Source organism: Epinephelus lanceolatus, chromosome 16 (assembly GCF_041903045.1).
Source record: "Epinephelus lanceolatus isolate andai-2023 chromosome 16, ASM4190304v1, whole genome shotgun sequence".
Lineage (NCBI taxonomy): Eukaryota > Metazoa > Chordata > Actinopteri > Perciformes > Serranidae > Epinephelus > Epinephelus lanceolatus.
Genome location: NC_135749.1, coordinates 21,602,520 through 21,615,458, shown reverse-complemented (window position 1 = coordinate 21,615,458; position 12,939 = coordinate 21,602,520).

Genomic DNA, 12,939 nt, shown 5'->3' with positions numbered 1-12,939 from the left:
GTTCAGGCTGATGGCTCTGATCTGTGAAATCATGAGGCTCTGCAATGTCATGCAAGTTGGAGCTTGTGGACTGCATTGACCTCTCATGTAGGAGCTATTAACTGTTTATATCCTTGTTTTATATAACTACATGGCGAAATGATACAAGCAAATTATTGGTTGGTAAGTGACAATAAAGTGATTAATAGGAGCTGTGTTATATTCAACAACCATGCTAACTCCAATACCCTATGCTTGTGACTGTACCCATTTTATCTCCTGTCTCACATGCATCAGTAATCTTCACCTGACAAAATCTGATCCAACCACACCATGAATTAGGTGCCAACTAGTCAGAGTAAAATCAGAGTAGAAAGTTTTTGGTGTTGTTGAAAACAGTGTTGCCATTTTGTTTAATGATGTTTTCAGACTGTGCCAAGAGCCTTATTGGATCAAGAGTCCTGTTCATCTGTACTGACAGGACAAAGAGAAGATCCATTAAGTTTTTTGGAACCTGAGCTTTGCTTTTGAACAGACAACAAACTTTTTAAAGCTTTTTGATCCTTGATCAGTATTTTGCAAGTTCAGAGGTGGTATTGACTTTGCCTTTTTTTTCCCTTAAAAAGACAGATTACTCCCAAATCAAAAACATATTTCTCCTCATACCTGTAGTGCTGTTTATCAGTCTAGATTGTTTCGGTGTGAGTTATCATCTTGGAGATATCGTCCATAGAGATGTCCGCCCTCTCTCCATCATAATGAAACCAGATGGCACTCAGCTTGTGGTAGATGGACTTGCACTTGTTCGGCATTTTTCTAGTCTTCTGTCCACCCAAAGAATTTTTACACCACATGTCACATTCACCCATTCACACACACATTCATACAATTAGGGGCTCAGTATTTTGGCAAGGAACACATTGACATCCAGACTAGAGGAGATGCGGACTCAACCACCAATGTTTCAATTAGTGAATGACAGGGTTGGAAATTAACTTTTTTGTCCACCTGCAACTGTGACTGGTGGATTCCAAAATTCACCAGCCACTCAGTAGATTACCATAGATTTTTGTTGGCTACATATTTTATCAGCTTTTGGCTGGTGGCTGGTGCTTATGTCCAACCCTGGTGGATAACCTGCTGGTGGATAACCTCCTGAGACACAGCCATGGTGCTCAAAGTGCCTAAAAATACATTTGAAAAGCTCAACAGTAACGATTCCCTCCAGAAATCATGACCCAGTAACTAAAGATAATCCACAGACCTTGTTGTAAGCAGTTTCATGCAGGAGCTATTTTCTTTCGACTGACCAACACCCGCCAACCTCATTACTGCATAGAAGGAAGCGTGCATTTACTGCTAGCTCTCCTAGCACCACTGAGCTAGCTAACGTTACAGCTCAGCTGAGGAGGAAGCCATTAATGTCATGAGCACAAGCCTCTTGTCCATGAGTAGATGCACGCTTCCTTCTGCGCAGTGATGCGGTTGATGGGCGTAGGTCAGTAGAAAGAAAATAATTCTCTGGATTACCTCAAGTAACCAGGTCATGATTTCTGGAAAGAGACATTGCTGTTATTTTTTTTAGGCTTTGAGCACCACAAGCTGAGTGCCATCTCTTCCATTTTAATTGACAAAAGGCAGACATCTCTGCGGCCGATATCTCCAACACTCTGCAACTCACACCAAAACAATCTAGATTGATAAACAGCAATATGTGCTTTTGAATTTGGGGTGAACTGTCCCTTTAACACACCCACTAACATAAGTCTAACTTTAGCACAGTGCTCTGATTTTCTCATCTACATGAAGCCACAGGCCCTCAATCAAACACATCCAAAGACAAAGTGGATGTAAGTAACAAAACAGTCTGTCCTTTGGGCTTGAAAGTTTCCAAGCTCTAACAGGAATGATGTCTCATAGTAGGAAAATAAAACACAAGTCTCCATGTGGCAAAAAGGAGGAACAAGTTATACACTACATGCATTTTGTTGTTGTCTGCGTACAGTACAGTGGCTGTGTTGTCTCTGATGGCCACTGTAACACAATAACTGACAGAAGTGATGAACAGCGATGAGTCTAATTGATAAAAAGAAAAGCCTCCCTGTGGTGAAATGACAAAGAGCAGCATCACTCACCTGTCAGCTGCACCCTGTAATTACCTGTTGGTGTATATGCAGTGTATGAGTAATATACAACACCCTACTGTGTCTGAATTTTATATTAGGGAGGATTTCTCCTTTAATGTCCCCATATACACCGTAAATGGCTCTGGGTGTTTTAACTGTCCCCAACCTCTACCTCCCAGCCAGTTTGTGACTCCCTTTGGACAAAAACTCAAGATCTGTGATCAGTAACGACCTGCTTTATGCACCGCACTGGCTATCACACACACAGGAAGACAAACACAAATTTATTCTCTGACTGTGTGTGTGTGTGTGTGTGTGTGTGTGTGTGTTACAGGGAGATGGAGAATTGTGAGGGAGCGCTTGATTTGGCATGTTGAGAGAATGTGTGTCTAAAATATCTCGGTACCTTGGACAGGGTGATGCAGTTAGATACAAATTATAGTTATGGCTGTTTGCGTGTGTGTGTGTGTTTATGTGTCGGACAGTATGAGTCAGTTACAAACAGTATTTATAGTTATAGAACGAGGTGAACGCAGGACACAAAGCATGCGCACAAAAACACACACAAACAAAGTTAAGTATACATTAAACCATCCTCACACAGTGCACACACTCGCTCGCTCGCTCGCACACACACACACACACACACACACACATAAATACACACACAACAGAATATTTTACAGTTGACAGTAAGCTATCTATTGTTGCCATGGCGTGCTAATCAATACTGTCTCTATTGGACACATACATCATTGGCAATGAGCTGGACTGTCTGTGTGTTTGTCTGTGTGTGTGTGTGACTGTGTGCATGTGTTGTTATAATGGAGGCATAGATCAATGACAATGGGCTGTGTGTGTCTGTGTGTTTGTGAGAGGCAGAGTGTTCAGGCGATCCTGTGAATGTTTGTTTAGCGTGTGATAAATTTGTATCACAGAGCTTATTATTTTGTTTTTGTTGTCTTTTAATTAGGGTCGCAACAAACACATTATTTCATTGATTAATCAGTCTTTTAATTCACTTGTTTAATCCATTAATTATTTAATCTGTAAAGTGTCAGGAAATAGTATGTGGAGAAGATCACAAGCTCCAAGAGCCTGATGTGACGCCTTCAACAACCATCCCCCCAATGTTCTCTGTTTTTTTCCAATACACTGGACTAATAATGGGCAAAGAAAATCAGTAAATATTGCCATTTGAGAAGCTGGAACAAGTAAATATTAGGCATTTTTTTCTGGAGCAACTAATATTCAGAAGTTTGACAAACAAATAAATCAAGTCATAAAATTAAGTTTCATGCAGCTGTGCACCATCTCCAGATCAGACCTGGAGAAAGTCATCCACGCCTTCATTTACGTTCACCTCTATTATTGCAGCTCATTATATTTTGGTATTGCTCAGTTTTGTCCATCCCATCTTCAACTTGTCCAAAATGCAGCAGCAAGTTTTAACAAGATCAAAAAAAGGGAGGACATTACCCTCATTCTTGCCTCCCTACACTGGCTGCCTGTTAGCTACAGAATACATTTTAAGATTCTGATATTTGTCCACAGAGTGTTAAACAGCCTTTCGTCCCCTCTCACATCATAGAGCTCCTCTCCCTATATCACACTGTGGGAAAACTGAGATTGTCTGACTAAAGACTTCTGTCTGTCCCGAGATCCAGGACTAAGTGTTACGAGGACAGGGCTTTCTCTGTATCGCCATCCCAAAACACTGGAATTCTCTTCCTCACAAGCATTTAATAGTGCATAATGTGATTGTCATTGTTGCTGTTTCTGTCACAATGTGGTAACAGTATAAAAATAAAGGTTACAGTTTTTGCTATAGTTGCAATGATAACAGTAATGATATGTTATCTTACTATATCTTACTATCTTACTATATAATGACGAAAACTCTGTCTGTCTGTCTGTCTGTCTGTCTTTCTGTCTGTCTGTCTGTGTGTCTGTTCCATGTTTTTCTCCTCACTGACTTGGTCAGTCCATGTGAAATGTGGCACAGTGGTAGAGGGTCATGGGAGGATGCGAATGAAGCAATATTACATCAATTGGCCAAAGGGGGGTGCTATAGCAACCGATTGAAATTGCAAACTTTGAATGGGCATATCTCTTGGCAAAAGTTGGAAAACTTACAAAAACTGAGCTTCTACAAGGCAGTGACTTTAACTATCTGCCTTTCAACGTGCTATCTCAACTACTAATGTTCAGTTTTAGCCCACTAACTATGCCACTATTGGCAATGGTACTACTGTACCAAAGCAATTGTACTTTTTTTTCAAATTCACAAAAACTCTGTCTGAGTGGGTTCAGTTGACTATTTAATCTGCAATTTCCTCTGACCTGTATCCCAAACTGTGCACTCAATGGGTATGGTCTAGTCATTACTGTAATTATTATTTTATTGCTATTATCAGTGCTGTAAGAGCACTTTGGATCAACTCTGTTTTCATTTTTAAGTGCTATATAAATAAAGTTGACTTGACTTGGCTTAGTAGATCATTGTCTCAGCTGTATTCAATATACAGGAATTAATTACTATTTAATAAAGTCTTAGTATTTAATATTTGATAAATAATTGAATAGTATTAAAGGATTTGATGAGAACAAATGACTACTGTCTACAATAAATAATTAATGCAAATATTTTGGGGGTAATTGCATGAAAGAAATGCAATGTTTAGCACGTAGTTTCACCATTTATTTATTTTATCATTACTCTGAGAAACTGGCTAATCTGCAATTTAATCTTCTTAAGAATGTTCTTCCTTTTGTCTCAGTTTCTGTCATTTAAATAATATTGAGCCAAAAAAGAAATTTATTTTTAGGACCCACTCACACAGTATTCAAGAAGATTCTGACATTTGCAAATGTTTTCTTATGTCTTATGTCTTAGGTAAGAACAGAAACTACGTACACTCACTTATCCACATTTGTGTGCTGACATGTTTTCATCAGTTGTAGAGTTGTATAACGTTATTGGATTTAAATTGCGATAATGTGTTTGATTGATTATTTCAAAAAGCATTAAAGTCTTTTAAAATAAACAATCTTATGTTAATGGTCACCAAACCATTTAATAATTAGTGACATGCTAGGAAAGTGAATTGTCCTCAGTCCTGATAATTAATATACAGAATTTGCAGTTTAAGGGTCCGTCATTGATTAATGCTAATCCATCCCATGCATCATATTTTATATCTACCCCTGACACTACTAAATATGACAGCTTGTTTGGCATTCACTTTCTGCAGAGGTAACTACTGAAGTTTTTTCATGTCTGGAGTTCGGTGCTCCACCCTCCTTTAATTACACTTTAATTTGGGCATTCTTGACTTCACTTTCCAGACTTTTCTACTCTTCTTAAAGTTCTGTGTGTGCACATAGCCCTGCAGTCTCATGCTCTTTAATTGGGACTGGCAAGGTTATTTCCCTTATGCTAATTAGGATTAACTGGCACGCGCCTTTACTTTAACAGGACAACAGGATTTACCATTATAAGAACACAAGTGCAAAAAATTATGTGGTTTAAGCTCGGTCATGATTCTGATGTAGATTTTTCTGCGGACCTTCCTTATGAACAAATTCAAGAGATGTCACAAGGACAAATTGGTGAATGAGGCCCACCCTGAGGATCCTCTCATGGCATGAAACACAGCATGTTTTGGTTGGACAGTATCTGTGTTAAACTTGGTTAAAATCAGTCCAGTCTTATAAAAATTATGTTTGTTTTTCTCTGTTAAAAAAATAAATACTTTGTGTATCAGTGAAATGAGGTTGTCATTATCTTTGTCTTTCTGCTGCACAGAAAACTGGCTAAATTATAAACAACATAATTTGTTTGTGTGCATTTTTATAGCTGATATGAGTTTGCATGTTTTTTTGTTTGTATGCACATGGATTGTTTTCCATAAATCACTGAGCCACAAAACAAAACACTGTCTCTTTTATTTGTCTGTGCCGGTCGAGCTATCCCGCCAGATAAAACTCATATTTGTTTAAATTTTACATTCAGAATTATTGGCGCTTAGCTTCCACTATCATGCAGCTTGACTACCAAGGAGCACAGCAGCAGAATAAGCTTCAATTCCTAAATCATCATTAGCAACAACCAGCAGGCCACGGCTCAGCGCCCTGAAAATCCTCTTCTGACCCTCAAATGGTCCTCGGAGAGATGAGCGGCGAATAAAAAAAGAGAATAAGCAGAGAGATGGAGGGTACTTTCACCTCTGAGAGTTATTTGTCTCAGAAACAACAGGCCCATTCGTTCTTTTTACCATTTGCTGAACCATTTCGCCAAGCAAGACAAACAACAACAATGAATAGCACCATTCTTCACAGATGCAAAAGCAGATAAATAAAATATACGGTAATGCAATGCCTTACAAGACGCCCCGGCTTGGAAAGCGGGCTGGCAGCCAGACAGTTGCCGCTCCTGGGGCCGTGGAGGGGAGGGAATGAGAAATGCTCCAATATCCCTCAATGGTTTTATTCAACGGTTCTCATCCAGTGTGGTGTTGCCATGTAGCAGTATTTACTTTTTCTTTGTGATCACACAAGATCATTTGAAAGATATATTTAAGAAGCGGGGTGTCCCTGTTGTCCCATCATGCACCATGGTTGACTTTGAAGACCCTTTTCACTGCTGTTTATGGCTCCCTTTTCCCCCAACAGCACACCTACAGCAACAAAGTGCTTCAACACAATAGCACAATCAGATCTACATAGTTTTAGTGAAGTCTTACTGTTTTTGTGAAGTTTGATTCGTCTCTTAACTTCACTAACGTTTTTTAGATTTGATCAATCACATAATCAATGCCCCTAAGTCGCTATATAAGGCTGTTCATTCACAAAATCAGATCAGTGCACTCAGTTCAGTGCAGATCTCTGCCAGCCGACATCGCGGCCACTCTTGACAACTTTAGTAATTCCAGCAGAAGGAGTGACATGTCTCAGAAGCATCTCAGAAACTAAGAAAAATACATGCCTCCTCTATTTTTGACAGAGTTGCTGCACCTTTCACAGAGCAGATTGAGCTTTCCTGGCATACAGGCACTGTATGTGAAATATAGATTCAATAGCATGATGAGTATTTTTAATAACTGAAACACAGCCACAAATCTGTGATCTATGTCATCACATAATTGGGCTTTTAACGGTAGTAATTTTGTCTGCATGCTACAGCACAACAAAGTAATAAACACAATTAAAACAGACAAAGTTACAAACCATTTAACTCCTGACTTATTTACTTAAAAGCAAAAATGTCAAGGAAAATGACCAACAAGTCAGGCGGGCAAAACACTCTTCTTCTGTAATGCTCCCAGCGTGGTATGAAGCCGTGTGGCGGACAGAACAAAACAGGGTTGCAGGCTTGGCAGCCAAAATGCGGCACAGCTGTGCCCTGTGGAAATGTCCCACTGGCTCCCTTACAGTCAAGATGGCGGTGAAGTTAATAATACAACTTATTCATCTGGTATTGTCCTTAACTTTAGTGGATCATAACATATCAGGTATGGAATGAATCTGCAGATGCTCTGGTTCAAAATGAGACCAAACTTTTTAATGGATGACAGTTTGAGTCACATTGAGGCCTGCAACAGACGGTAACGCTTGATTTTGGCTGAGTTGATTCAGGAAAACTTCAGCAGTCAATGACGGTATAAACAGTCAATAAGAAAGGTTTTTCAACGACTGTGAATCACCGCAGCCATGAGAGATTGTTAAACATTACAGTCATAAATATACACACAAAGATGAAGCTGACTGGTCCAGTAGTTTGTGAGATATGCACCCCCCCCCCCCCCCCACACACACACACACACACACACCAGGCTTAGGCATGGTGGAGATAAATATAACCTAAGAGTAAGGAGGAGAATTTCACACTGTGAGGCTGAGAATGTTAAAAATAAATGATGGAATATTAATGAAGTCATTATAAGTCAAAAATGTCTTTAAAAATACGATCTGTGCATGACTCATACAACAGGTATGGACAACATGTGAATGTTTTTCTTACCTTAGAGAAAATCCTAAATATGAAAAATAGTTTTTCCTTGCATGGCTCCATTGTCTCCAGTGTGTCCTGAGTGATTCAGTTGACCCTGGCAGCCTTCACACCACGTTCTGCAATATTAAAACACATCCATGTCAAAGGGAAACTGTTTGGTTTAAATCTTTTTTTAAAAAAAATGATGCTTTGGGCTGCATGTGGTAAACAGTGTCAAGCTGCAAAGTGAAAAAAATAGCAAAGGTGGAGTTGGGTTTTCTACTGGAATGTGGATTACATGAGTAATATTTCCAAATCTATCTGTCTCGCCATAACAACCTTATATGTATCCGGTCTCCTCGCCTCCACAACAGGAATAATAAATTCAATATTCCAGCCAGACGTACAAACCTGCCATTATTCACTATACCTGCCTGTGTGTGTGTGTGTGTGTGTGTGTGCACTTGGGAGAAAAATGGAGAGGCATTGCAAGAGAATAGGTGGGTGTGTATATGTAGGTTAGTGCAAACAGTATGTGCGTGTGTCGCTCACTTACTGCTGTTTCTGATTGTAGGGCCCTCGCTGTATTTGAACCACATGTGTTACATGCCTGCTGTTCTAGTTTTACATTAATAAAATGTGTGCCTGTGTGTGAGCGCGCAATCCTGCTCCTGCTATGGAGTGTTATAGTAATAAAATCATCACACAACCTCATTGTTTCTGACATCTAACCAGAAACTCTGGAAAAGGAGAGGAGAGGCGAGGGAGGAGAAAACATCCTGAGGGAAACATTCTCCTGTGGTTAAGGGTTTCAAGTCATAGCGATTATTCTGGATGTGATGGCAGGTTTATTTTCATACTAATTTCCAAGCATCACCGTGTGAATCAGATAGCTCTGTCTGCAGACAATACATAGACAACTTGCCCCCCAGCAGGGATGGAAGGTTTTTAAATGGGGCAGTATATTCTTCTGTCATGAGATGATTTGTAGCGGTTAGACCTCTGAGTTTTATTGTGGACGGTACCAGTGAGCATTGTCAGAAGTGCTTATAAATAGATGGTAGAACTGGACACAGAGGAGGAGCTGTTAGATTTCATCTTCTACAGGGGAGCAGTAAAATAATGAAAGACAGAGTTGGCCAAAAAGTCAAAGTCTTCCAAATATCAATCAAGAATTGGAATAACTGTCTCCCCAACACAAAAAAAAACACCCTAAAAATATTTACAGCAAAGAATTTTTGTAATTTGTTTTGCACCTGGGCCAGCTTTCTTTGTGGGTGCTAATTTTCCTAATTCTATTGGCTTATTGGCTTACTGGCCAAATACATTTTACAGTATTTATTTTCAAATTAAACAGCTGGCAGAAAATAACACTGGACAGTAACGTGCAGGTATAGGAAAAAAAAACCCTAAAAGGGCTCATTCCTTATCTCTGAACAATATCTCTTATGTTAAAGGTTTATGTGGGCTTTGCCAAATAAACAAAAACAGAATTAAAGTACAGAGGTAAAGTCTCCATTCTGCTGGACTTAAACAAAATGAGAAAAAGAGTTTCACAGTTCCTACTTCTTAATGAAAATTGACCAGAGGACACCAGGTTTAATGCTACCACTAACATTTCTAAAAATACATATAACTCATATTATTTTTATGGCTGATTCTGATATTTTTTATTCTAAACGTCTTCAAAGAAATGAATTAAATTACTAAAAAAATAGTAGAATTACATACCTGGTAGAGTGGTACTTTCAGCTGGTATCATGATCTGGCTATCTGTTCAAGTATAGACGTCTTAATGAGCAATATCAGGCCAGGGTGTTGCATCAACACTGAAGAGACATGACGGCGATCGACCTTCATTTGTTAAGGTGTCACACACACTCGGGTTCGAGCAATGTCACAAAACAATTCTTAGACATGTCTGTAAAACAAATGTTTGTTCAACAAGAAATAAATTATAATCCAAACAAGTCAAATTGTGCTGACATTTACAGGATCTTCGGTTTTCTGTGCCTCCAAAAAGGGTCACAGCCTTGAAGTTTTGAGAAGTACCTGTATTTGTCCATCTAGTCTGGTTTTGGTATGCATCTAGTTGGTGGTGGAAATGTGTCACAGTCGAGTTAAGGTAACAAGCCTTAGCTGTTTGCTTGTCCCCAACTCTTGGGAAGTGTGTTTTTCAATGCTGTATGGCTGTATAAAGTCATGGAAATGGGGTAAAATATTATAGAAAAGGTTTGACAATCCATTGATAAAAATGTGTGGGAACCCCGGCTTTTTATAAATGTGATTAAAATATAAATGAAAAAAATAAATGGCTGCCCAGTATATCTTTTTTTGTCATAGTGATGTCAAATTGCACAATAAACACATTGTGAAGGGCTGTGATTTTGCACTTTTTTTGAGTTAGTTGAAAGAGAGATCAGAGTAAAACTGCACTACAAAATGTTGCTGCCATTCTTTTTATAATTGCTGCCTTTTGTGTGCAGTTGAGTGTCAATATGTTCAATAAAAGAATGTTGGAAATCATTTCCTTTCAGCTTTTTAATTAAACAATTAAGCAATTTGTTTACACTGAAAGCAGAAAAAAAACTGCTTTAATATATTTTTATATATCACAAGTAACATTATTATTGTGATATTCAACATTTTCATCATACTGTGCAGCCCTAATGAGGTATTTGTATATTTTATCAGTGAATTTTATTTATTTTATTTTTTTTTAATCATCATTTCTTTATGCCTTTTCTAAGGGGCGGGGGCTGTGCTGCTGGTGAAAATGAGATGATTGGTTGAGAATGAGTCAGTCTTTGAATTAGTTTGAAACTACGATATGAGATGAGCAGGAAGATTTTCCTCTTTAAACAGTATCCTTTATATGACAGTACAGTGTAGTATCTGTGTAAGAAGATGAAAATGTGGTCACATCATGCTGAGATATTTTCCAGCGCCGCTAAGTGAATTTTAATGGCATGACATTTTTCAGCTGGCTAAACTATCCGTCATAACGCTCAGATATCTGTCATTCCTGCAGTAATAGAAAGGACTCCTTTTAAAACTTTCTTACTGACAGTTTATTATCATAAAGAGTGAAACTCACTAGAAAACTGCGTATAAATTCTCCACCCAGGGTCGCTTGGATAGTCCATAATGCATTGCAGCTTCAAGACACGTTGCATATTGACTGAAGAGTGTGACTCACTTTTTCTTGATAGGAACAAATCTCACCCTTCTGCCTTCACTACTGCTCTCTCCACCTACACACAGCCAAGTGAAAGCAACAAGTTCATTTCTGATCTGAGGGGATTGGTTAAAGTCATTCTGGGAAATGCAGGAAAGCATTAAGACAGGTTGAGAGGGAGTGGGTACAACGAAGGAGTAAATTGCAACACTTAATCACAAAATAACTGCTGGAATGCACTGAGCATCACAGATTGATGGGATCTAAGCGCGAAAGAGTACCTGAGGGTGGAATTTTCCTTTAATTGTATAGTCGACATCCACTGACTCACAGCTCCGACACGGTGACAGTGGGCAGTACAAGGGGACTGCTGTCCAGTTGTGTGTGTTATGTATCTGTGTGTGGGAGGGCGGCGGCACGGGTGATGGCAGCACAGACTGGAAACAAACTGTACCTCTGAAAAATCAACAAGCTGTGACCAAGTTGCAGCAGAAGAGTTGCGGTGGTGATATTAACTATGCCGGTGCACAAACAGCTCTGAAATGAATTATCTCCATTTTTGCTTCAAAAATCTTTCATGTGAACAAGCAGAAAAGTTTGGAGAGTTCCCCTCCACCTGTAATCCATCACAGATTACCGATTGCCTGCTTAAAACGGTAATCAGTCACAGAATGCAGAGGGGAACTCTGAATTTATTTTCCATTACAACCTGTATGCCTCCACGACCTATAGCTTCCCTCAGAGATAACAATTATTCCAATCTATACACCTGAATTCAGATGGCACCGTAACATTTACAGGCTTACTGCTTCTGATACTGCTTTGATGCTTCACTGAACATTGTTCCAGCACTGTTTGTTTATTGTTTTCTGGTCAGCTGTGGCTTCTTGGTGCACAAATTATGTAAGTAGTTGCCAAAATACTGCTGTGTTAAAAATGCAAGATGCTGCACTGGTGTATTGCTGCAGGTACTGATGATACATCAATGAGCCTCATTAACCAACTGTTCTGAGGAAGACATTTCTTCTGAAAACAAATTACACAGTTTTTATGACAAATTAGTTTAATAAGTTTTAATTAGTCTTAGTTGGGATTTGTTCTGAGGTTAGAGCAGAATCAGACAGAACAGAAAAACAGAAGGAAAGAAGGTAAGCGCACGCTTATGCACATTTTTTGCTGACATGTTTGTGCAGAATAATTGGTTATTGTGATTTCTTCAATTCTACAGTTGTATTATATTATGGAATTAATATTACCATAGCATTTTTTAGAATTATTTTGATTATTTTACATAAAGCATTAGGTCTTTTAAAATAAACATTATACTATATTAACACTTCAATTCACATCCGTTATGTTAACCATGCCATCTATCAATTAGTGATCAATCGTTCTCGAAAATATCACTGGAGGTTTGGGCAGATGGGACAAAAAGTGAGAAAGCAGCGTTCAGAGTAAGTTATTAATAACTTACAGAAACACTGCGTGATATTGCACACCTTTCTCCTTTCCTCCCCCTCATCTTGTCTTTCTCTAAGCACACACATGCACACATTAGAGGGCGCCATCATTCTGGTCTCTGTCCTCAGTCCTGGCAATAGTGCTGATGCATAAAGTTTGTTGTCTGCAGGTTGATTAGCTTGTATTGTTAGCATCCCATGTGT